Source organism: Fukomys damarensis, unplaced genomic scaffold (assembly GCF_012274545.1).
Source record: "Fukomys damarensis isolate Sample0158 unplaced genomic scaffold, DMR_v1.0_HiC HiC_scaffold_38, whole genome shotgun sequence".
Taxonomy (NCBI): Eukaryota; Metazoa; Chordata; class Mammalia; order Rodentia; family Bathyergidae; genus Fukomys; species Fukomys damarensis.
Genome location: NW_022900950.1, coordinates 24,765,084 through 24,788,845, shown reverse-complemented (window position 1 = coordinate 24,788,845; position 23,762 = coordinate 24,765,084). Strand labels below are relative to the sequence as shown.

The 23,762-nt window shown below is 38.1% G+C and overlaps 2 pseudogenes; both read right to left on the bottom strand.

The window, feature by feature from the left end:
• Window positions 1-19,807: 19,807 nt before the first annotated feature.
• LOC104868839 lies at window positions 19,808-20,939 on the bottom strand (annotated as a pseudogene).
• A 1,468-nt stretch (window positions 20,940-22,407) lies between these two features.
• The window catches only part of LOC104868864, a 3,237-nt pseudogene continuing 1,882 nt past the window's right edge, over window positions 22,408-23,762 (bottom strand).

Below are 23,762 nucleotides of genomic sequence, written 5' to 3'. Positions count from 1 at the left end.
TGGACTGAAATCTCTACAAACTGTGAGCCAAATAAACTTTTCCTCTTAACTTTGGATGTTAGGTATTTTGTCTCAGCAGCGAGAAAAGTATCCAAGACAAATTCTGAGGTTAGTTTTTCTTTTGAGTCATTAGCAGCTGTTGGATATGCTGGATAGCACCTATTTCCATAGTGACTTGTCATTTTTAGGGTATCATTGACTTTCTGTATCTGCTCTACAGTCACTAAGCATGTCTTTCATTCTGGTCACCGTCTCTGTAGTTATCTGAGAAATTGTTTTTGCTTTGATTTTTCTTAGAGCCTTATTCATCTACTTTGTTGCCTCCACTGTTACTACTTAAGAGAGTCCAGGTGGATGGTTTTTTAATCGTTCCACCTCATTGCCCCATGGGTTTGCCTTTGGTGAGCTGGAAGTCGGTGTGGGGGGGTGATGTATCTTGTTTAAGTGTCTTCTCATTTTATTTGTTTTTTAAATCAAATAAAACAATTTATTTGAAGGTGAGGAAAGTGGGGAACAGACATGGTGGACAGCTTACACTGGACAAGTAGGGAGTATTTGAAAGTAACACCTGTCTTCTCATTTTATATATTTTGAAAGTTTAATTCCTGGGTTGATGCTTGTAAATTTCTTATAGTATGTAGCTTTAATGCCATCTTTCCATGCCCTTAGGAAATGACTACTTCTCAGAAGTGTTTTCCAGTTATGGCTGGCTTTTTGTGTTTTCAGTCTGTTGCAAGATCCTACCTGTTCAATTTATTGGGGATGAGAAGTTTCTGCCTACTTGGCCCAGCCACTGATTCTTTGGCACTGGCCTATAGTTTTGTTTTGTCTTTTTAAGACTCTTAGGAAATCTAAATCTTGGTATGCCAGGAGGAACAACTGACTAGTACAATTATGTCACCTTTGCTAGAGTAGTATAATCAGTAATAACAATAGCATCAAATGCATCCTAGAAAGTGACAAATTGTGGTAACTATTAATTTGCCACCTTTAACTGTATGAATTGGATTTGTGGTTATATAACAAACTCTAAAAAAACACAGAAAATTATATGCAATAAATAAGTCCTTTAATATGGCGATCTTACCCTTAGGGGAGAAGATTTAAAAGGAGTTCAGGGGGAAGATTGAGATATAGAAGAAGAGGAAGACATTAGAAGTAAGGCTGGAGGACCAAGCGAGGTCATATAAACTTTGGGAAAATGGTGAAGCAGACAGAAGGAAGAGAGACAGGAAAAAACAAAAGCAAGAACAGAAAAAAAAAAAAAGAACAGAACAACAACAACAAAACCAGAAACCTTGTTCAAACAATCCGGAAAAAAAAAAACAAGACAAATCAGGAACAAGAATGAGGAAGGAGGAAAAAAGTCTAGTTCAAGGAGTGTCTCTGCTCTCAGTGGTAGACAACGTGGGTAGACAGAGTCCAGAGATGAATTATTAATCCCAACAAGCCAGCCATAGCTTTATGATGGGGTAGTGGATAATCCCAGCTGGTCTGCACCTCTAGTTCTAATTAAGTTCAGGCCAGTTTCTGGCTATGAAGCTAGAACTGAGTTTTTTGAGAGGACAACAGTCCATGTGCCTCCTGCGGGGTTGAACTAGGCTCTCTGACCTCCTGGCTTTAATTGGCACCCTCACTGAGACATAGGAAGCCATTAGATGGAGTTGGCCCATACCTGCTCTGAGTTCTGAGCTAAGCTGGCCCCTCTCCAAGATGCGTACCAGCCAATCACCCTCTCCTGAGTGATGTCTGAACCCGGATAATTCACCAGCTGCTGCAGTCTGCTGTGTCTACTGCTCCATTTCAGGGGTGTGTTTCTCTGTGGAGACCTCTGTGGGGTCCCCAGTAGTCAGCATGTGTCTGTAGGTTCATCCCACCATTGCCATGCTGTGAGTCCAGGGACTGGGAGAGAGCTTGTTGTCTATCGCTCTCCTCTTTGTTGAAGTCTCTTTCTTTGCTCTCCTTGTGAACTTAAATTCTCACTTCAGATCTTTCCTGGGCCCTGTGGACCCACTTCACTCCTTTTTGTTCTCCTCATGGCACTATATTCCAATGTTAGGACCTTGAAAAAAATGTTTTAACAATATGTCTTGTTGGAATTTTTTTTTAAGACAGGATCATGCTATGCAGTTCAGGCCAGCCTTGAACACACTGTGTAGTCCAGGCTGGCGTGGAACTCTCAGCAATCCCCCCCCATCAGCCTCCCAAGTGCTGGGCTATCACTGGTTTTATGATCTACCTCACCCATCTTATTTTCTTTTTTCTTTCTCATTGAGTTTATTGATACTTTTTAGCTATGCAGTACAGTTACATTCATCATTGGGATCTTGTACCTTTACATGATAGGACTTGGTTCTCATTTTTCTCCCATACCCCTGCCCTCCCTTCACCCCCCTCCTCCCTTCCATATTTACAAATACTTTTTTCCATTTTTTTCATTTTCTCATATTTTTTCTTTTGTCTTATTTTCTTTCCCTTACCCTTCCCACTTCCCTTACACCTTTAGCCTTTTTCTTCCTATTTCACATTGTCAATTATACCACTTGGATCTTATTTACACTTTTAGTTTTTCACACCACAGAAACTATTCAGTATTTACACATGTGTGACTTATTTATTTCACTTAAGAGTATGACCTCAGTAGGCATCCATTTTCCTATGAATGACTAGTTTCTCATTCATTATGGCTGAGTACTATTCCATTTTATGGAAAAATCACATCTTCTTTATCCAGTCTCCAGCTGATGGACAATCGGGCTGTTTCCAAGTTTTGGCTATTACAAACTGTGCCACCATAAACATGTCACCCATTTTATTTTCAATTTATGACACTGTTCTTTTATTGATCATCTCTGGCACCCATGCTGTCCATTGAATTTTTCATGTCATATATGTGTATTTGTGCTTGTTTTCCTTTTATATTTTCTAATTCTTTACTGAAGTGGTCATCTGTGTCTTGTTTTGTCTTAATTAACTTACTTAGTCTATTGTTTGTATCTTCTTTAAACTTGCCAAGCACTCTATTGGTAAAATTCTTTAACTGTTTAATTAAATCTCCTATGAACTCATTAAACATCTTATGTATTTGCTTATGTGTTTCTTATTTCATCTCTTCAAACCTTTTGACCATTTGAATTCTTTGCCTATAGATCCTGTATATCAGTTTCATGATAGTGACTTTTTGGGATTTATGGGTTTGGGAAGACATCTTTTGGCCTTTTTCATGTTTCTATTGTTTTTGAGCTGTTAGTTGAAGATCAGTTGGAGTAGAAAAATTCCATCACAACTGTGGAGATCTCTTTAGTTAACATCTGTCTCCCTGTGATATATCCATGGGTTTGGTTATGTATTGGTATTCATACCTCTCTCTTCAACTCATTCAGTGTGGTATTTGAGGATCTTTCTGGGGGCTTTTTCTCTAGCACCACTCAGAGAGAATAAAGTAATGTGGATTACACAATGTTAAATCATATATGGTATATAGAAGAAACAATTAAAGGTAACAATTATGCCATAATTAGCAATAAAAATAAATCATCAATAAAAATAGTCCAAGACATATCCATATTGACATACCATAATAACCAGTAATAGATACAACTACACCATCTGTCTCAATTAATTCATCATTGCTGGTACAAAATACCCAACACTCACAAGTTAAAAGAGGAGAAGTTTCTTTTAGATCACAGTTTGTAGAGATTTCAATCTATGGTTGGCTGGCTCCAAGGCAGGGCAACATGGCAGAGGAGAAACAGTCCACGACAGGGGAGAAGGAGGCAGGAAGCAGCAAGGCTGCCTTCCTTCTTTACCTTTATATTCCCTCCAGGCTATAAGCCAATAGGTTGATGCCACGTCTACCTCCTTCAGTAATCCCATCACCCACAGCTGTACTAAACCATTCAGAGGACTAATCCAGTTACCACATACCCATAATCCATTATCACACAGCCATAATCCAGCCATTGCTCAAAGTCCCCATCTATGAGCTCTTGAGATTTGGGGGGCATATTTAGATAAGAATGAAAGAAAAAAGATCTGCAATAATATTGTAAACACAAAGACAAACCAGATATTGACATTCAATAAATATCTACTAAAAGCACCTACTATACCACCATTAACAACAGAATAGAATTCAGTAAGAATAGTCAACTAAATACTACTGAAAACTACTAAATCTCAATAATAACAACAACAAAAACAACAATAATGGAAATTATGGGAATTATGGGAGAAGGGAAAATGACAGTAAAATTTGAAAAAGATAACAAAGATGAGTAGAGAAAAGTGAGATAAAATTCAATTAAATAATACAAGAAAGTCAAAAGAATTCTGTAGAACAGAAAAACACAATCAAGAAAAGGAAAGTAATAATAAAACAAAGAGCAAAAAATAGGAAAAAAGAAACAAAAACACAAAGACTCCAAAAACAAAGAAAATGAGAAATGAATTTTTTTTTTTTAAAATACCTTTCCATTTTTTCATGAGTGGTTTCTTTCCAGAGCCTGTGGTATTGGAATCCATCAGATTTGGGGGAGGGAGTAGTGAGACACAATGAGGGCCTATTTTGTTTCTATGCCCACTCTTTGCTGTGGGAACTCTAAATCCTGCCCCACCTTTCCCACTGGGTGTGGTCAGTCAATGTGTGGTATTTGCTTTAGGACTGTATTCACTTTAGTGGTTCTTAGGATTTGTACCTTTCTATGTACCCCAAGTCTTTGCTAGCTCTGACTAGTTTTATGGCCTGTGAGCTTGTAAGGTGCCTCCTTTGCTCCAGAGGTCCTATTGACTGTATACTCCAGACTTTGACAACTTTCTAACCCAAGGCATATCCCTGATCATGTTGGCAGGTGGGGAACAAACAGATTCCTGAGCTGTATGCTGGAAATAGGCATCGAGGAGGAAGCAAAGAGTCCACTGAACCTAAAATCCACACTCTCAGCCCTACTCTCCTCAGAAAAGCTACAACTGACCAGCGTGGCCAGTCTCTGCAGAGGATGGGACCCAGGTCTACAACATGAGTATGTTACTGCTTCAACATCTCAGAAGGTCAGTAATAAGGCCACCCTTTTCCCAGAACTAACTCTTCTGGTCATCTCCCAACCAGTCACTGCAGCAGGGTGAGCCCAGTGACCCCAACGTGAAGTGACTTCTAATCCCTAGAGTAGCTCAGTCTTAAACAATACACCCCTTCTCAAACTAACTTCTGATTATATTATTCTCAAGTATGGCAGATGCTGCCATGAATTTCTACACCAATTCTAGCCTGCCATGTGGACTCACTCTCAAAGTAAAATCACAGGGTATTTGAGTTTAAAAATAACTGTGGGCTTCTCATGGGCTAGTGCTATTTTTTCTGGGGGCTTCTGATCATCTCTGGGGTTACCTTTTATTTCTACAAATAGAACCTCTGCCCTGGGAACCAGGGTTAACATTACAGATGGCTTTTTTTTTTCAGACAGGGTCTCCCTATGCATTTCAAGCTGGCCTCATCCTCCTGCCTCAGCCTCCCAAGTGCTGGGATTACAAATATGTAACACCACTCCTGGCATGCTTTTTAAATTTTTTTATGCAGGGCCTTACCATGTAGTTTAGGCTGGTCTTGAACCTGCTATATGTAGCCCAGGCTGGCCTCTCCCTTGCAGCTATCCTCCTGTCTCAGCATTCCAAGAGCTGAGATCACAGGCGTGTGCTACCACACTTGGCTTTCAGACTGCTGATTTTCTCTGCATTGTCTTCAGTTAGTCCAGTTTCTCTGTGGTTTCTAGTATTCCTGTGTGCTCTTTCTTTATTCCAAGAGCTCTGGGGTAGGGGATTTAGCTCAGTGGTTCTGGTGCCTGCCTCCCAAGCACTCCCTTTTTCTCTTTGCTAGGTCTGATTTTTTCATGTGTCTTGCATCCAGATCTGGAGAGGTTATATTTTCCTATTAATGTTTCTATTAATGGCCACATGATCCTAGCTGGTACTGTATTTACATCTACCTTTTTTTGCTGTCATTCCACATTCCTTTTTCTCTAAAGAATCACCTTAGGTGATGATGATGGTTTTCCAACATGGGAGATTGTCACAAACCTTTATTCCCAATAGGCTTGGGTTATTAACATTGACTTTTTCATGGTGTCTCATTACACTAAGAGATCTCCCACCTCTCAGACACATTCTTCCTTACCTCTTTTGAGGAAGAGTAGTCCATGTTTCCCTTGGTGATCAAGAGCAGTCTCCCGAACCACCACAATAAATCCCTCCTTTGCATATTGATTCAGAGTTATGAAGAGTCCAGTGCGGCTAGGCGATAGGCTTAACTTTCAGTTTAATGGACTCTTTGTTGAGTCTCCTGGTGGAAGCATTTCCCCTAGTTTCACCTGGAGAAACTAGAACCTCTAAGCCAGCAAAGAATAAGGTCTACAGGGGTTGGGGATTTAGCTCAGTGGTTCCGCTGCCTGCCTCACAAACGCAAGGGCCCAAGTTCAATCCCCGGTACCAAAAAAACAAACAAACCAAAAAAAAGAGAATAAGATCTTCAGAACAGGAAGGTAAAATATGGGTCACTATGGGAAAGAAGAGTGGTGACGTTCCCATTTATATCCTTTGATACCTCAACCTGTGAATTCTGGTTATGATCAAACAATACCATATATTGGACACTGATCCAGAGCATAAACAACCTCATAGAGAACGTTGGTCCAGTCCTAGAAGATATTGCTTTCTAGCTGGTGCTCTGAGTCTTCAAAAGGCCATGCCAGTATACTATCAAGCCAGCTACTTGGAAGATGAAGAATATGATAAAATCAAGAAGTCCATCAGTAGGGTCACATCATCACATTTTAATTGTGAGACGTAAGTTTCTTGATCAGAAGCAATGCTGTGTGCAATACAATGATGTAGATAAGGCATTGTATAAGTCCATGGCTAGTAGCTTTGGCAGAGTATAGTTTGTAGGGAAGACAAGTCTGTAACTCAGTGTCTACTCCAGTAAGAATTAAACAATGATCTTTTTGTGATGGAAGTGTTCCAACCAGGTACCTAGCTGATCACCCCGGAGAATGGTACCATCACAGGATCTCAGTCTTGGTCTAACTGGCAGATAAGGCATTCGGCAGTGGCTGTAGCCAGGTGCCTTGGTGAGTGTCAGTCCTTGTTGCTAAGCCCATGAATAGCTTCCATTCTTGCCACTGTAGCCACATATTTCATAAACCCAGTAGAAAATGATGGCAGTAGCTTGGGACAGAAACTAATTATATCCACAGAATGAGTTCAACCTCTGAACTTGATTTTTAAAGACCTTGCCTGATGAAGTCATCCTTTAGTGAAAATTTACATGGGACAAGAATATCCTCATATTGTCTGCCCATTCAGACAATTCTTTCCACATCTTTATGGTTTATACCTAAATATCCTCCCAGAAGCCTCATGAATTCAGAGGCCACGCTTGTGGAAAGTGAATAGATATGGATAGCTACAGTTGACTTGCTGTTAGGAGGTGGGCCTGGTCAAAAAAGGTGGCTCACTTGGGGTGTGGCCTGATGCGATTTATCCCCACCCCCATTTCTCCTTTCTCTCTGCTTCCTAGTTGCCATGACATGAGCAACTTTCCTCTGCCCAGCCCCTTTCTCAATTCTGCCATCTATGCAAGTAGTAAAACTGAGATGAGAGCCAAAATAAGCCTCTCCTCCTTTAAGCTATAGGTGTCAGTATTGTGTCTTGGCAATAAGGATAATGACTAGGATAGATTTTGGTACCAGAGAAATGGGGTCATCACTGGGACTAAACCTGACAATGTGGTTTATAAGTCTTTAGAATTGGCTTATATGGAGGAGTTTCAGAAAGTTTGGAGATGTTGGCTAGAGAAGCCCTACAATGCTTAAATTGAGCTGGGGAGATTCTGGTTGGAACTCAAAAAATCAGAATGCAGATGGTAAACACCAGAAGGAGTTTTCAGCTGAGAACAAGGACACCATTGGCAGTTAGACTCAACACCATGTGTGTTATACTCTGGAGTAAAATATGTTTACATTTTGCTCATATCTGAGATTTGCAGGTGAATGAGATTAAGGGTGGTCGACTAATCTGGCAGAGGAAATTTCAGGAAAATCCAATTTGAGGCTGTTGCATGGGTACTGTGGGGACCTTTTAGCCAGCTCTACTTGAGAATTAAGAGCAAATGGCACAAATGAGTGGTTTTTAAAGTTTTGAGTTTCCCCATAAAGGAATCTCTTTTAAAATTGAGGCCTATAGGGGCTGGGGATTTAGCTCAATAATTCTGCCACCTGCCTCGTAAGCACAAGGGCCCAGCTTCGATCCCCGGTACCAAAAAATAGACATAAATAAAGTTGGCCTATAAAGTTGGAACAGAAGAGAGTTTTAGATGCTAAAAAGATTAGCACTAGCACCAAGTCTGATGCTTATCATCAGGACAACAGGGAAGATGTCGTGAAGGCATTCCAGAAACCAGCAAGTCCCCAACCTTCCCAGGCTCAATGTTACTAAAATGAAAAATTGTGCTTTGAGAAGACAGCCCCAGGACACCTAGAAGGGCCAAGAAAACTGCCAAGGGAATTGGTTTTTCAGGATTCAGTTCATAGTACTCAGACATGCAGGCACTCAGAGGTCTCTGCAGCCATAAACCAAAGGGACCTGACTACTGCTTGAGCTAGCAACAGTCTTTTGCATTATCCACCTGGTGCTGATTTTACAGGCATGCAGAATGCAGGAGTTTTGGTGCCAGGGAGGCTTCCACTCAGATTTCAGAAAAAAGCATAAGAGGCCAGGTAGTGTGCTCATGAAAGGGCAGTGTGTGAAGCTGTGAGAGTAAAACTGAAAGTGTAGTGGATGCCCAGAAAGTTGGTCAAGTCAAGAATGTGGACCATCTGAGGGAAGCTGCAGGCACTAAGCAAAGCCACCCCAAAAGAGAACTCATGGGAATTGTACAAGGCAGTGCCATAGGGCTACTCAAGCAATTTGGAGTTTGCATCTCACCACAACTTTCCCCTAGTGTTGAACATGGAGCTATAGGATTTAATGTTTGCCCTGATGGCTTTCAGTCTTGCTTTGGTCCAATTTCTTTTTATCCCCCTTTGGAATGAGAATGTTTACCCTGTGTCATATATGTCAGCAATGATTAACTTTCTGTGGATTTTTATAGGGGCTTACAGCTAAGAGTTTGCTTAAGTCAGAGGAGACTTTGGACTTGGTCTTTTAGCAATGCTGGAACTGTTAAGACTTTGGCAACTTTTAATGCATTTTGCAAAAAGTGATTCACATGAGTCTTTTGGGTCCAGGGTCATAATGTTATTGTTTATATCAAGATGTCCCCAGCAAAGCCTCATGCACTTGAAGGTGGGGCTCGTGGAAAGTGACTGGATTATAAATGGCTACAGGACAGGTGGCCTGGTCAGAAAAGACGAGTCACTAGAGGTATGACCTGGTAGGATTTATCTCTCTCTCTAGTTTCTCCTTTCTCTGTCTGTGCTTCCTAGTTACCATAAGATGAGGAGCTTTCCCCTGGCCAGGCACTTCACTCCATGCAAGGATTGAAACTTCTGAGACATGAACTAAAACAAGCCTCTGTTCTTTTAAATTGTGGGTGCTGGGTATTGTATCTCAGTAACAAATAAAGTGACTAAGACACAAAGATAGTCTTTCCTTGGTATCTAAGAGGTATTGGTTCCAGGACCATCCAAAGATATAAAAATCTACTGATGCTCAAATCTCATATTACAATGGTGTACAGTATTTGCACATAAGCTACACATAGCCTCCTATATACTTTAAAACATCCCTAGATTGTTTATTATACCTTAATACAATGAGAATGTTATCTAAATAGTTGTTATATGTATTGTTTGGGTAATAATGGTAAGAAAAAGAGTCAGTACATTCTCTATACAGATGCAATATTTTTCAAGTATTTTCAATTGGCAGTTGGTAAAACCCATAGATGTGGAGCACCTTGATAAGAAGACTGACTGTACCCTTTCACCAGACTTCCTTGTCATCGCTTTTCCAGTGACTTTCCCGCCAGTATCTTGATCATCCAGTTAAGTGATGGGCCATACCATATAAACTGATTTATAAATGATATGACAGTTTATCTGTATAAGCAAAATGGACAACCCAGTTCACTGCTGAAGGTTCTGTCCAGTAGGAATGTCAGGAACTACTATCCTTCAGGGTTATTCTAGAAAAAACCTATAGTGCTGTACCTGTCAACTTTTCAGTATTCTATTCTCTGCATATTGGATAGCACCATCAGTCTCATCTGAATCTCCTCTTTGTTAACTGATCATAGAAAACTCTCCATGAAGTTACACATGCAGGCTGGAAGAGGTAGCAGGAGTTAATATCATAGGGCACCTGAGCCGCTCCTTCCTGTAACTCTTTTGTATTTTAGGGCTACCTCAGTCCTATCAGTATGTACTACTTCCATTTAATGATAGAATGCTGCTGTGTATGCCCAACTTCATAGATTGGAAGGTCAGAATACTTGGTGGCCCATGGTTGAGCATTCAGTCTCACTTAAGGTCCATTAGCAGCCAAAGGATATGAATCAAAAGACAGGCCAGGGATTTAGCTCATTGGTTCTGCCATCTGCCTCGCAAGCGTAAGGTCCCGAGTTTGATTCCCCGGCACACACAAAAAAAAGTTTACACAGAATGACAGAGCTTTGTTCCAAAACCCTGTGAGCTACTATGTAATTCACACATAGGGGGCAGCCAAAGGCTCTCAACAAAATCCTAACATAGTGGCTCATACCTGTATCCTAGTACTCTGGGAGGCTGAGGCAGAAAAATCACAAGTTCATGTCCAGCCCAGGCAATTTAGCAACTTAGTGAGACTCTGTCTCAAAAATAAAATTTAAAAAGGTTCGAGAAAGGGCATGGCTCAATGTGAAGGTCCTAGATTCAATTTCCAGACCTGAAAAAAATGTTTTTAAATTTTTGCTATGCTATAAAACATGTTCATTTTAAGATTTTGATACACTTCAAAATATGAATTCAAAATCAATATGTAAATATAATTTCATGAAGAGTAGTTAATAAATATTTGTTTCTCAACAAATCTGACAACTTTGTATAAAATACTTAGGTAACTTAGCAAAATCCTGTCTCAAAAAATAGAAAATAAAAAGTGTTGGAGATGTAACTCTTGATATGATGCCCCTGAACTCTATCCCTTATACCACAAAACAACAATGAAACAGTTCAACATTTAGTGAAGTAATAACTAAAGCAATGATATACAATGGATACTAAACTATTAGATGAAAAGTAATTGGGAAACTTTGTAACACACAAAGTAGTCTGAGTAGTTTAAATGGAATGATTGATCTTAATATAGAAGTCAACTGAGCATAACATTCTTCTTATACATAATATCAATAATCAAGAAATCTTTGCAGAGCCAGGTGTGGTGACGCACTTCTATAATCCCAGCACTGAGAAGGCTGAGGCAGGAGGATTGCTGTGAGTTCGAGACCAGCCTGGGCTACATAGTAAGTTCCAGATCAGTCTCAACTACATAGTAAGACTCTGTCTCAAAAAACCAAAGAAAAAAACAAACAAAACAAAACAAAAAAAAGAAAGAAAAAAGAAATCTTTGCAGAAAATAAACATGCCTGCAAGGCTATAGTGTACAGGGTGAGGAAAATATGTTAAAGGATAGCATAAGGACTTTTATGAAAGTTTACAGGAGAAACTCTACTGTAAAATACCCTGGTTTCTTTAACAAATGGTGAAGAAGAAAGGAAGAGGATTCGATAGAACTAGAAAATGCAGTATATAAACTGATATATATGTCATATATATATGTTCTTTTTTTTCCCCGGTACCGGGGATTGAACTCCAGTCCTTGCACTTGTGAGACAGACAGTGGCACTACTGAGCTAAATCCCTGGCCCTCTCATATATATTTTTAAAAGACTTTTTTTTTTTTAGCAGTTAGGATCACAGAAAAATTGATCCGTCTCAGTTCATTTTTTGCTGCAGTAGCAGAATACCACAGATAATTTATAAGAAAATTCTATTTCTCACAGTTCTAGAGGCTAGAATCCCAAATTCAAGGAACTAGCATCAAGGGACTGTCTTCGTCCTTTGTGGCAAAATGACAGTGAGGCAGAGCAGTCATGGGAACCTGAGTCTCTCTTCCTTTTATGAAGCCACTAGGCTAACCACAGAGTGCCACCCCCATGACCTCATTTAACCCAGTTTACTTCCCAAAGTTCCCACCTTCAAATACTATCAACACAAACATTCATAGAGTATTTTTTAGTACATGAATTTAGGGGCACACATTCCCACCACAGCATTCAGAAAGCACAAGAGTGTTCCCATAAGTACCTTACCACCACACATCAACATCTCCCATCAGACTGGTATATTTATTATAATCAATGAATTTAAAAATAACAGTTTATATTTTTTAAGATGCAATTCAATATGTAAATAATTAAGGAATACTTCTTTAGGAAATAATTAGATAAGTGTTTATACCCACTTAAAATTAGTAAGTAGGCATTTAAAATCCAAATGAAGATAAAAAGCCATTATGAATAAGAGATAGAACAAAATTGCAAACAGATCAAAAACAGTATCAAATAAATAATGTAAATCATTAAAAATGTAGACTTTCTTGTTTATGACAAGACAAAGACATACAACCTGTCATGCTGAGAAAAATACATTGTAAAAATAGAGAAAATAAAAGGAGTTAATACAAGGGGGAGAAGAAAGATACAAAAATAATTGAAGTAAGGATGGTTTAAGGGCCTGGGACATGGCCCAGTGATTCCATCACCTGCCTCGCAGGCACAAGGGCCTGAGCTCGATCCCTGGTACAAAGTAAAACAAAACAAAAAACACACAAAAAAAGAATGGTTGATAATTCCCCATAATTAATGAGACAGCAAACCATGAAACTGTAGAACCAGGAAACTCAGAGAACACCAAGATGGATAAATAACAAAAAATTCTACATCTAAGAACTTCTATAACTTGACAACAACATCAAAAACAAAAATGAGATTTTTTTCTTTTCAAAAAAGAAAATACAATTATCACCTAAGAATTCTATACTCATCAAAACTACCCTTTAAAAATCAGGGAAAAATTAACAGTCCGAGATAAATAAAGTTGAAGGAAGTTTTTGTTAGTTGATTCATCCTATAAAAAATAGTATAGATGTTTAATTTTATATGTCAGCTTGACTGGGTTCAGGAATGTTTGTGAAGTTGTTTCCAGGAAGACAATGTTTGAATCAGTAGACTAGCAGAAAAGGATCCACCCTCAGCTATGATGATGATAAGCATCACTCAAGGCATTGTGGGATTGAACAATAAAATGATGAAGGAAAGTTGAATTCACTCTTTCTGGCACTAGAACACCTGTTTTCCCCTACCCTGGCCCATAAGGGCTTCAGGTTCCTGGGCTTTTACACTCTGGGAATTGATCAGGGGCACCTCAGGTTCTCAGGCCTTTATCCTCAGACTAAATCACATCTTCAACTTTTCAGGTTCTTCAGCGGCATATTGTGGAACTTCTCAGCCTCTATGATTGTGTGAGGCAACTTCCATAATATATTCTCTCATAAGAGTATCTATCTGTCTGTCTATCTATCTATTTACCTATCCTATTAGTTCTTTTACTCTGGAGCATTCTGACTAATGCAGATTTCTTCAGGCTGAATAGGAAGTACACTGAAGAATAACCCAAAACCATAAGAAGAAATAAAGGACATTGGTAAAGGTAACTACATTAAGTAATATAAAAACATTACTGAATTTATAGGTATTGTATTTATAGGAATTTAAGGTAAAATGCATAAATAAATAGATATCTATCTCATTCCGTACACAGTATATAATGATTAAATTTTTGGCAAGAACAACATAAAGCAGGGAGAATGGAATAGCACAGAATTTTTAAATCTAAGTTGGTATTAATTCAAACAACTAGTTATAAATTAAGACATTATTTTTAATTACTTGGGTAACACTGAGAAGACAAGAAAAATGTAGAAAAAGATGAGGAGGAAATCAAATGGTACACTAGAAAAAATATCTATTAACACAGAAGGAGGCAGTAATGAGCAATAAAAGTATGAGACATAGAAAAAAATGCCAAAATTGCATGAGCTGGTCCTTCCTTGTCAGTAATTTTAACAAATACAAATAATGTAATCTCTTCAACTAAAAAGTGAAGATTTGTCAGGCATGGTGTTACATGTTTGTAATACCAGCACTGGGAGTCTGAGGCAGGAAGATCATAAGTTCAAGTCCTGCTAGACTACATAGTAAGACCCTGTCTCAAAAAAAAATTATAAAGGCAGAAATTGAAAAATTGCACTTTTTAAAATCATGGTCCTATATGCTGTCTATAACAGACTTATTTTATATCCAAAGACACAAATAGATCAAAAGTAAAAGTATGGAAGAAGATATGCCATGTAATAGTAGCAAAAGAGAGCTTGAGTGACTATAATAACATCAACATCAAACCAAATAGAAATTAAAGAAAAAATTGTCATATGAAACAAAGAAAGGGGCTGGGGATGTATCTCAGTGGTACTGCACCTGCCCAGTGAGTGCAAGGTTCTGAGTTCTATCCCCAGTATGAAAGAAAGAAAGAAAAAAGGAACTGGGATGTAGCTCAGTGGTAGAACATGTACTTTTCATGCAAAAATCCCTGAGTTTAATCCCCACTGAGACAGACAGAGAGCAAGAGAGGAAAAGAGTGAGACAGACAGAGACACCCAGAGACAGAGATAGAGAATATTGACAAACGGGTCAGCTCATCAAAAAGTGTATCATAAATACATAACACTGCCATGGTCAGGATGAAATGTCCCCCAGAGGTCATGTGTTGAAGGCTTCTTGGGAGGTGGCAGAATCTGTAACCCATGTGGCTTAGTGAGAAGTCTTCCAGTTATTTCTGGCATGACTTTGAAGAGGATTTGGGACTCCAGACCTTTCTTCTTCTGCTCTTTTCTTCCCAACTTTGCGGTGAATAGCTTTTGCCTCTGCCCTACTTTCACTGATGTGAGTTGCTCTTCACCACAGGCCCAAAAGCAACAAGACCAACTGACCATGGATTGAAACCTCAGAATGTATGACACAAGATAAATATGACCTCCTTATAAATTGATTACCTCAAGTATTTGTTTCAGTAACAAAAAGCTAATTAACAAAGAAAATGGCACCAAGAAATGGAATTCTTGCTGTGATTGTATCTGAGATGATGTAGAGATGCCTTTGGAATTGGTTTACAGAAGAAATTTGGACAGGTTTGAAGAAGCAGAGTAAAGAAAGCCCAGAATGCAATAAGCAGAACTTACCAGATTTTGGTGGAGGCACACATGCACAGAATCTTGATAAGAACACATACAGTAAAGATGATGCTGATGAGATTTATGGAAAGGAGGATTCAAAATTGAAGAAGTAATAACAGAACCATCAACAAAGAAAAACCAGGTTCTGGATTCACTGCTGAATTTTTTTTTTTTTGTACCAGGGATCAAATTTGGGTTCTTGCGCTTGTGAGGAAGGCAGCAGAACCACTGAGCTAAATACCCAGCCCTCACTGCTGAATTCTATAACAAGTGTAGGGAAGAGCTAAGGCCACCACTCCTCAAACTCTTTAATGAAATGAAAAGGAAAAAATACTATCAAAGCCATTCCATGAAGCAAGCATTACCCTGATACCAAAAATAAGAAAAGGATTCAACCAAAAAAGACAACTATGGGCCAATCTCCCTAATGAACATAGATTCCAAAATCCTCAATAAGATACCAGCAAACAGAATGTAGCAAATCATCAAAAATATTTTACACCATGACAAAATAGGATTCATCCAAAGAATGCAGAGATGGTTCAACATAAACAAATCAATAAATGTAATACACACATTAACAGAACTGAGGACAAAAACCACATGATCATCTCAATAGATTCAAAAAAGCCACTTGACAAAGTCCAACACCCATCCATGATAGAAACTGTATAAAAATTGGAATAGAAGGTCTTTATCTCAATCTGATAAAAGCCATCTATGACAAACCAAGAGCCAACATGGTAATTAATAAATGTTCAAAACTGAAAACTTTCTTGATCCCCGGTACTGGAAAAAAAATAATCTAATCCCTAAAACTGAAAACTTTCACTCTAAAATCAGGAATAAGACAAAGATGCCCACTATCACCACTCCTATTCAATATAGTTCTGGAGACATTAGCCAGAGCAATTAGAGCAGAAGAATAAATAAAAGAAAATGGATAGGAAAGGAAAAAGTTAAATTATCACTATTTGCAGATGACATGATACCCTCAAAACTGCACCAAAAGACACCTAGAAAACCCCAAAAATTCCACCCAAAGACACGTAGAATTATTTTTTTTTTCTCATTGAGTTTATTGGTACAATCTAGGTATACAGTACAGTTGCATTCATTATTGGGATCTTGTACCTTTACATGACAGGTCTTGGTTCTCATTTTTACCCCTTGTCCCTGCCCTCCCTTCACCTCCTCCTCGCCTCCCCATTTCCAAACACTTTATTTCCATTTTCTCATATTTTTTTTCTTTCCCCTTATTACCTTTCCCCTACCTTTTGACACCTAGAATTAATAACCAAATTTCACAGTGTGGCAAGATAAAAAGTTAACATGAAAACTTCATAGCATTCCTGTATGTAAATAACAAACTCACTGAGAGAGAAATTAGGGAAACAACACCTTTCACAATAGCATCAAGAAAAATAAAATACCTAGGAATCAATCTAATGAAGGAAGTGAAAGACCTATACATTAAAAACTACAGTACTCTGAAAAAGGAGATAGAAGAATATCAGGAAATTGAATAATAATCCTTGTTCTTGGGTAGGAAGAATTTATATAGTGAAAATGGCCATACTTTCCAAACTATTATACAGATTTAATGCAATCCTAATCAAAATACCAATAGCATACCTCAATCAGAGGTATTAAAGAACTAAAGAAAATAATCTGAAAGTCCATATATAACCAGAGCAGAACTAAATTAGCAAAAGCAATTCTGGGCAACAACAGCAAGGCAGCAGGCATCACAATCCCTGATTTGAAGTTATACTACAAAGCTACCATAATAAAAACAGTATGATACCAGCAAAAAAAAATTCCAAAAAATCAGTGGAACAAAACAGAAGATACAGAAACAACTCCAAGCACACTCAGCTACTTTCTTTTTTTTTCAGTACTGGCAATTGAACCCAGGTCCTTGTGCTTGTGAGGGTGTCAGAGGAACCACTGAGCTAAATCCTCCACCCTCAGCTACCTTATTTTTGACAAAGGGACCAAACACCTTCACTGGAATAAAAATAGCCTCTTTAATAAACAGTCTTGTGAAAACTGATTTTCCACATGCCAAAAATTGAACCTAAACCCATATCTTTCACCATGCAGTAAAGTAAAATAAAATGAATTAAAGATCTAAATATTAAAACAGACACAATAGCTAAGCATGGTGGTGTACGCATGTAAATCTAGCATTGGGAAGGCTGAGGCAGGAGGATTGTATTGAGTTCCAGGCTGGCTGGGCTACATGGTGAATTCAAGATCAACCTGAACTACATAGCAAGACCCTGTCTACAACTAACAAGCAAACAACTATATAAATATAAAACACAAATGGTTTATCTACTGGAAGACAGAATAGGTAAAATTCTTGAAGACAAATGTGTAGGCAAAGACTTTATGAACAAATCATGGATCACACAGTAAATATTACAAAAGAATCAACAACTGGAATCACATCAAATTAAAAGCTTTTGCACAGCAAAAGAAACCACCAACCTTGTGAAAAGACAACCCTCAGAATGGAAAAAAATTGTTTTTATTTTATCCCATTTCCCCTTCTCCCTTCCAATGTATAAAAGCTTTGTTTCCATTTCTTTCTCCTATTTTCACTTTTTGGGAAAAAAATTTTTACAAGCTATTCTTCAGGCAAAGGACTAATATCTAGTATATATAAAGAACTAAAAAAAAAACCCCAATTTTTTTCCTCATTGAGTTTATTGGTACCTTTTAGTTATACAGTACAGTTACATTCATCATTGGGATATTATACCTTTACATGACAGGTCTTGGTTCTCATTTTTTTCCCTTACCCCTGCCCTCCCTTCACGCCCTCCTCCCTTCCCTACTTACAAACACTTTATTTCCATTTTTTCATTTTCTTATATTTTTTCTTTTCTCTTATTTCCTTTCCCCTACCAAAAAACCCAAATTTAAAGACCCACTCCAAAAATGAACACCTAAAATTAATAGAAACTTCACAAATAAAGAAGTACAAACAGCAAATAAATAAATGAAAAAAAATGTTCAATACCACTGGTCATTTGCCATGGTGAAAGGAAGAACATACAGTAACAGATCAAGTCAGAACACTCACATGTATTACAGAATCATACAACTTTGTCACAAATGGAGAAGCCACCAAAATTCTGCTTTGAATCAAAGTTTACAATATACTATGAATGACGATTAGTGGCAATCACTGCTAAAAGTAAGAGTGAATGATCCAGGGCCAGAGCTTTAGCTCAGTGATGCCGCTGCCTGCTTTGCAAGCACAAGGTCCTGAGTTTGATCTCTGGTACAAAAAAAGTGAATGATCCAACCTGACTGGACTTACTGAGTCAAGGACAATCTTCAAGCTAAATATGCCTGCTTATCTACTTGGTGACAAAAATACATTTATACCACTACTTAGCAAGTAAATAAAAGCATGGTACTCCATGAGAATTTAATTTCATTGCCTGGAAAGCACAGAATAGCATATGGCTTTCCCACAGTTCAGCCAGTATACCCTAATCTCAATCTACAACTTCTATGGATCTAGCCTTACCTGCTTGCTAATCAACAGTGGAGATGTTTCTTTGGGAGGAGACATTCAATTTTTTCCCTAATCTTCAAAAGGAGGCCAAATTCTCATCTCCTGAAAAGAAAATCAAGCCAAAGGGACCATACCCCACCCTTCCTGCATCCCCGTCTGGTGTATAAGATTAATATATAAATTCCAAGTGTAACAGTGCATCACTTTTATTTGGGGGACTGGAGGTGGAGAAAAGACACCATGGTGAGGGAAGAAATCAAGGACTACAAATACAGGAACAATTATTAAAACAGTTTTACACACTGCCAGCCTCACAAGCTCAAGGACTCAAGTTTGATCCCTAGTACAACAACAACAACCACAACAACAACAAAAAACAATAATACACAAAATGAGTAGCTGGAATCATTTTCTTAGAGGATTTGACTCATGGGAGAAAAACTTTAATCACTGTTGCAAAAACATTTTTATGAAATAGAAATTGGTTTCAATAACATTACTAGAGAATATGTTCTACAAAGTGGAAGTAACTGGATGTAAAATTCTGGCAGCACTTTAATAGAACAGTCCTACATTATTAGGCTGAGGCCAACACCTGATGAAGACAAAAGCCTTGTCTGTGGGGAATTTTAGTTGATAGCTGCAGAAATATTATACTGTACATAAAACAAATTGAACTATTTTCACAAGTGTTGTAAAGTTTCATACAGTGAAATATTTTTGCTACATGCACTTCAATTTCATAGCAAGAGTGGCATAGAATACCAAAACACAGAAGAACATTCATGCAAAATATCTAACTTCTTGATTTAATAATGCATACCCTTCAAAATGATTACACTACCATTACATCTAGGGCTTCCTGCAACTACAAGGTGGAGGTTATGGAAAGCATGACCCCTGATATTAACATCTAGAAAGCAGCCACCACCTTCTATGTGTGTTCTCTTTCTGCATTTTTTCTTAATTTTTCTTAATTAACTCTGCTGTTCTTGCTGCTTCTTAGCAAAACTGGTAAAAACAAAATTGTAATCACTGAGCATAGCACTCTGGCAATCAAGATATTTAACACCTTCAATCTTCTGGAGTGGAAGAAGCACTGTGCAACACTTAGAACTCTGATTAACAAACAAGGTGGTAACAAATTTTCGTGCCTTAAAGACATCCACAACTTTCCTGATCAGGTCATCATAGCAGCTCTGATTTCAGTTTGTTTCTAAACTAACATAAGAAAACTCTGACTCTGGAGTAATCTGAATAGTCCAATAAGCGTCATCCAACTTCATTCCATTCACTGAATACCCACAAGGATTGAAGAGTGTGGCATCAATGACAGAACCTGGTATTAGGTCACCAATTCCACTCTCACGAGTGACATCCTTTGCAGTAATACCATCTTTCATGTGGAACTACTCCGTAACTCCTTGGTCAACCTCACTCATCAGAATTTCTAGTCTGATCTGGCCAATTGATTACTTAATTCTATGCAAAATCCAGAGTATACAAGTACCAACAGTCAGAATTCATATATCCCATACAATATGCTGCTCCTTTTGAGAAAACTGTATTAAGAAACTATTTCTTGGGCCAGGGATTTAGCTCAGTGGTTCCGTTGCCTGCCTTGCAAGCACAAGGACCTGAGTTCAATCCCGGGTACCAAAAAAAAAGAAAGAAACTATTTCTTCTTGGAAATTCTGATGTGGGCACCCTTGGTGAGAAGGCTTCATGAAATTATTACGAGAATAAAAGAAGCTTTAAATCGAGTCAAATCCACTATAATCCCTAGCAAGCTGAAAGAAGGGAACCAGTGCTTTCAGAGAGAGAGTGGTACCACATGTCTTCAAAATGAAATGTCTCTTGGAGACAGAAATGCTACTCTCACTGAGTACATCAGCTTCCTGCTTGTCAGTTTTTGTCACACTTATGACTGAACATTGCACATCCTTCAAAAGTACATCCCACTCAGATCTTGGGATAATTTGACAATCCCCAGATCCCTGGTTGGTGTCGGGTTGCTGGTGGGAGAACCACACCTCCAGCAGTTTCTCAGTCCCTTCAAAAGAAAATGTGCAGCTTCCATCACTGTGACACTAGCGAACAACCAATAACCACAGAAAATCAACTAAATTGAATCTCTTCTCCTACCACTGCTGCTATTGCTGCAGATTGTTCCAGGTGCGTTGCTATAAGATTCAGATTCCTTTGGGGGGGCTATAATTTTATATTAACTTTTTTAAAAAAGGGATTAATGAAAGTTTCCCGGCTTTTTTGTGTAAGAGAAAGTTGAACGTGAGTCTGTTTAGAAATAGAAGCAGATTCAGTTCAGTCTCTTGTAGCCCTCTGCTTTCCTTTTAGAGAGAGGAAAGCAAACGCTAGCTAATGTTGGCCATATTGTGTAAAATAAAAATTTCAAATTTGAAAGGCAACTGTCTTCTCTGACTACAGGGTGAAACTACAACCCAATAACAGAAGGAAAAGTAGAAAAGCAGAAAAGTGGGCATTTGGAAATTAAACATCATATTCTTAAACAATAAATGAATCAAAGGACAAAAGCACATGGCAAGGAGAGAAAACATTGAGATAAGTGAAAATGAAAACAAGCACAGCAAAAAAAAAAAAAAATCACCAACACAGTGAAGAAATAACCTACAGAATGGGAAAAATAATTGTACCAGCTACTCCTGAAAATGAAATCGTAACTGATTTATGAGATGTCATGAAAGCAATAGTAAGAAGGAAATGTAGCTGTAAATGTCTACATGTAAAGAAAAGAACAATGTAAAATAGATAACCTAATGACACATCTTATAGAGCCAGAAAAAGAAGATTGAACTAAACCCAAAATGAAAAAGAGGGATAACAAAATGAAGACTAGGCCAGATGAAATAGAAAAATGACCATCAAGGAAATAAAAAGATAACTCTGAGTGCCAGGTGTGATGGTGGGTGCCTGTGTTCCAGCACTTAGAAGGCTGAGGAAGGAGGATCATCGTGAGTTTGAGGCCAGCCTAAGATACACAATGAATTCTACGCCAGCCTTAACTACATAGTCAGAACTGTCTCAAGAGCAGCAACAACAAAAAGTTTATTCTTTGAAGTGATTTTTTAAAATAGACATATCAGTGTTATGTTAGCTTTCCATCAGTAACAAAATACTTCAGAAAAACAACTTAAAGGAAGAAATGTTTGTTTTTCTGGGCTCTATTAGGCTTTTCATTGTATACCAATGATTGAAAAGGAAACTATTCTCAGCTCAGTGGTTCCACTGCCTGCATCACAAGTGCAAGGTTTCAAGTTCGATCCCTGGTACAAAAAAAGAAAGAAAGAAAAATTATTCTCATAATTAAAATAGAAGAATTTAAGAAAAACAAGATGACAGCCAAGTGAACAAAGAGACAATTTTCTTATGTTCAAATCACAGTGTCTATGTCACAGGAGCACACACAGCTGTGCGCTTTGTGATTTCAGCATCCTCAAAGGATCATGCTTCTGCTTCTACATGCTGCCTTCAACTAGTGGCTGCTTTCAACTGATAAAGCCAGGGGTGACCTAAAACTTTCCAGAGTAAACCATGCCTTGGGATACACAATCAACAACTTCTGCACAAGGTACAAAGCAGATGAAAAGAAAAATTCCTAAATCTAGCAATCCACAGCTCAGTTATACACTGTAGTCCCAACACAAAGAAGAACTTCAGGAGCCAATCACATTGGGGTACCACATAAAGTTCCATGAGAGAGGTCTCCTCCAAAATTTTGGACTACCCAAAGTCAGTAATCTTTATAAAACAGTTTTCTTGAGATGACAATAGAACATTCTCTGGCTTTAAATTCCAACATATAATGCATTTTTCAGGAAGGTTACTGGATAGCCTGTGGGAAAATCAGTTTGCAAATAGCTTCTTTCAAATGATTATTCCCTACAACCCTGTCAAACAGCTCCTCTCCTTCTGTCAGTTCCAAAACAATGTAATAATCTTCTGTATCAATAAAGATTTTAATCTTGATTATCCAAGAATGGCTTAGTTTTTTGTTTGTTTGTTTTCAAAATTTCTATTTCAGTTTCAACATTAAGATTGGAGTCTCAGGGCTAGGGATTTAGCCCAGTGGTGCCATGCCTGCCTCACAAGCTCAAAGTCCCAAGTTCGATCCCTGGTACCAAAAACAAAGATTGAAGTCTGATCCTCTCATAGAACAAATAATAAATTTCCTTTTGCTGATGATCTTATGTCTACTTTCTTAGATGATTTCCTCTCAAAAGCCAGCAGTACTGCTCCACAAGTACCACTTCCAAGAGTTTTTTGGGTTTTTTTGCAGGGGGGAAGTAAAATAAAAAAGTTTACTCCATCGATGAGGATCGATCACACCTAATGGCGGTGCCCTGATCAACCCCCCATTGGGTTACAACTCCTTCTTTTATAGGGCTTTACAGCCTTGATCTTATTCAGTTGGTTACATAGCATTTTCACAGTTCACATTGCTGATACCCAAAATCCAAGAGTTTTTGATATGACATATTTGTCTTTTAATCCCTTGGGATAAACTGACCATCTACAGTCAGATCAACAAATACAAAGCCTTGATTTTTACATAGTGAAAGTGCAACTTCAGAATTGTTACTCAAAAGATGACGATTTTCTTTCCCTACAAGCTCTGTATTTACAAAAGTTCCACTTAAGTGCAAAAGTAAAAAGAGTCAACAAAAGGCCAATAACATGTCAATAATAAGTCAGTACATATCAGTTATAACCAGCAATGTCAATGGCCTCAACTCACCAATCAAGAGAAATAGACTGGCAAAATGGAATAAGAAGCAAAATCCAACAATATGTTGTATACAAGAAACACACCTAGTGCAAAAAGAAGCCCATAGACTGAAAGTGAAAAGATAGAAAACAATTCTCC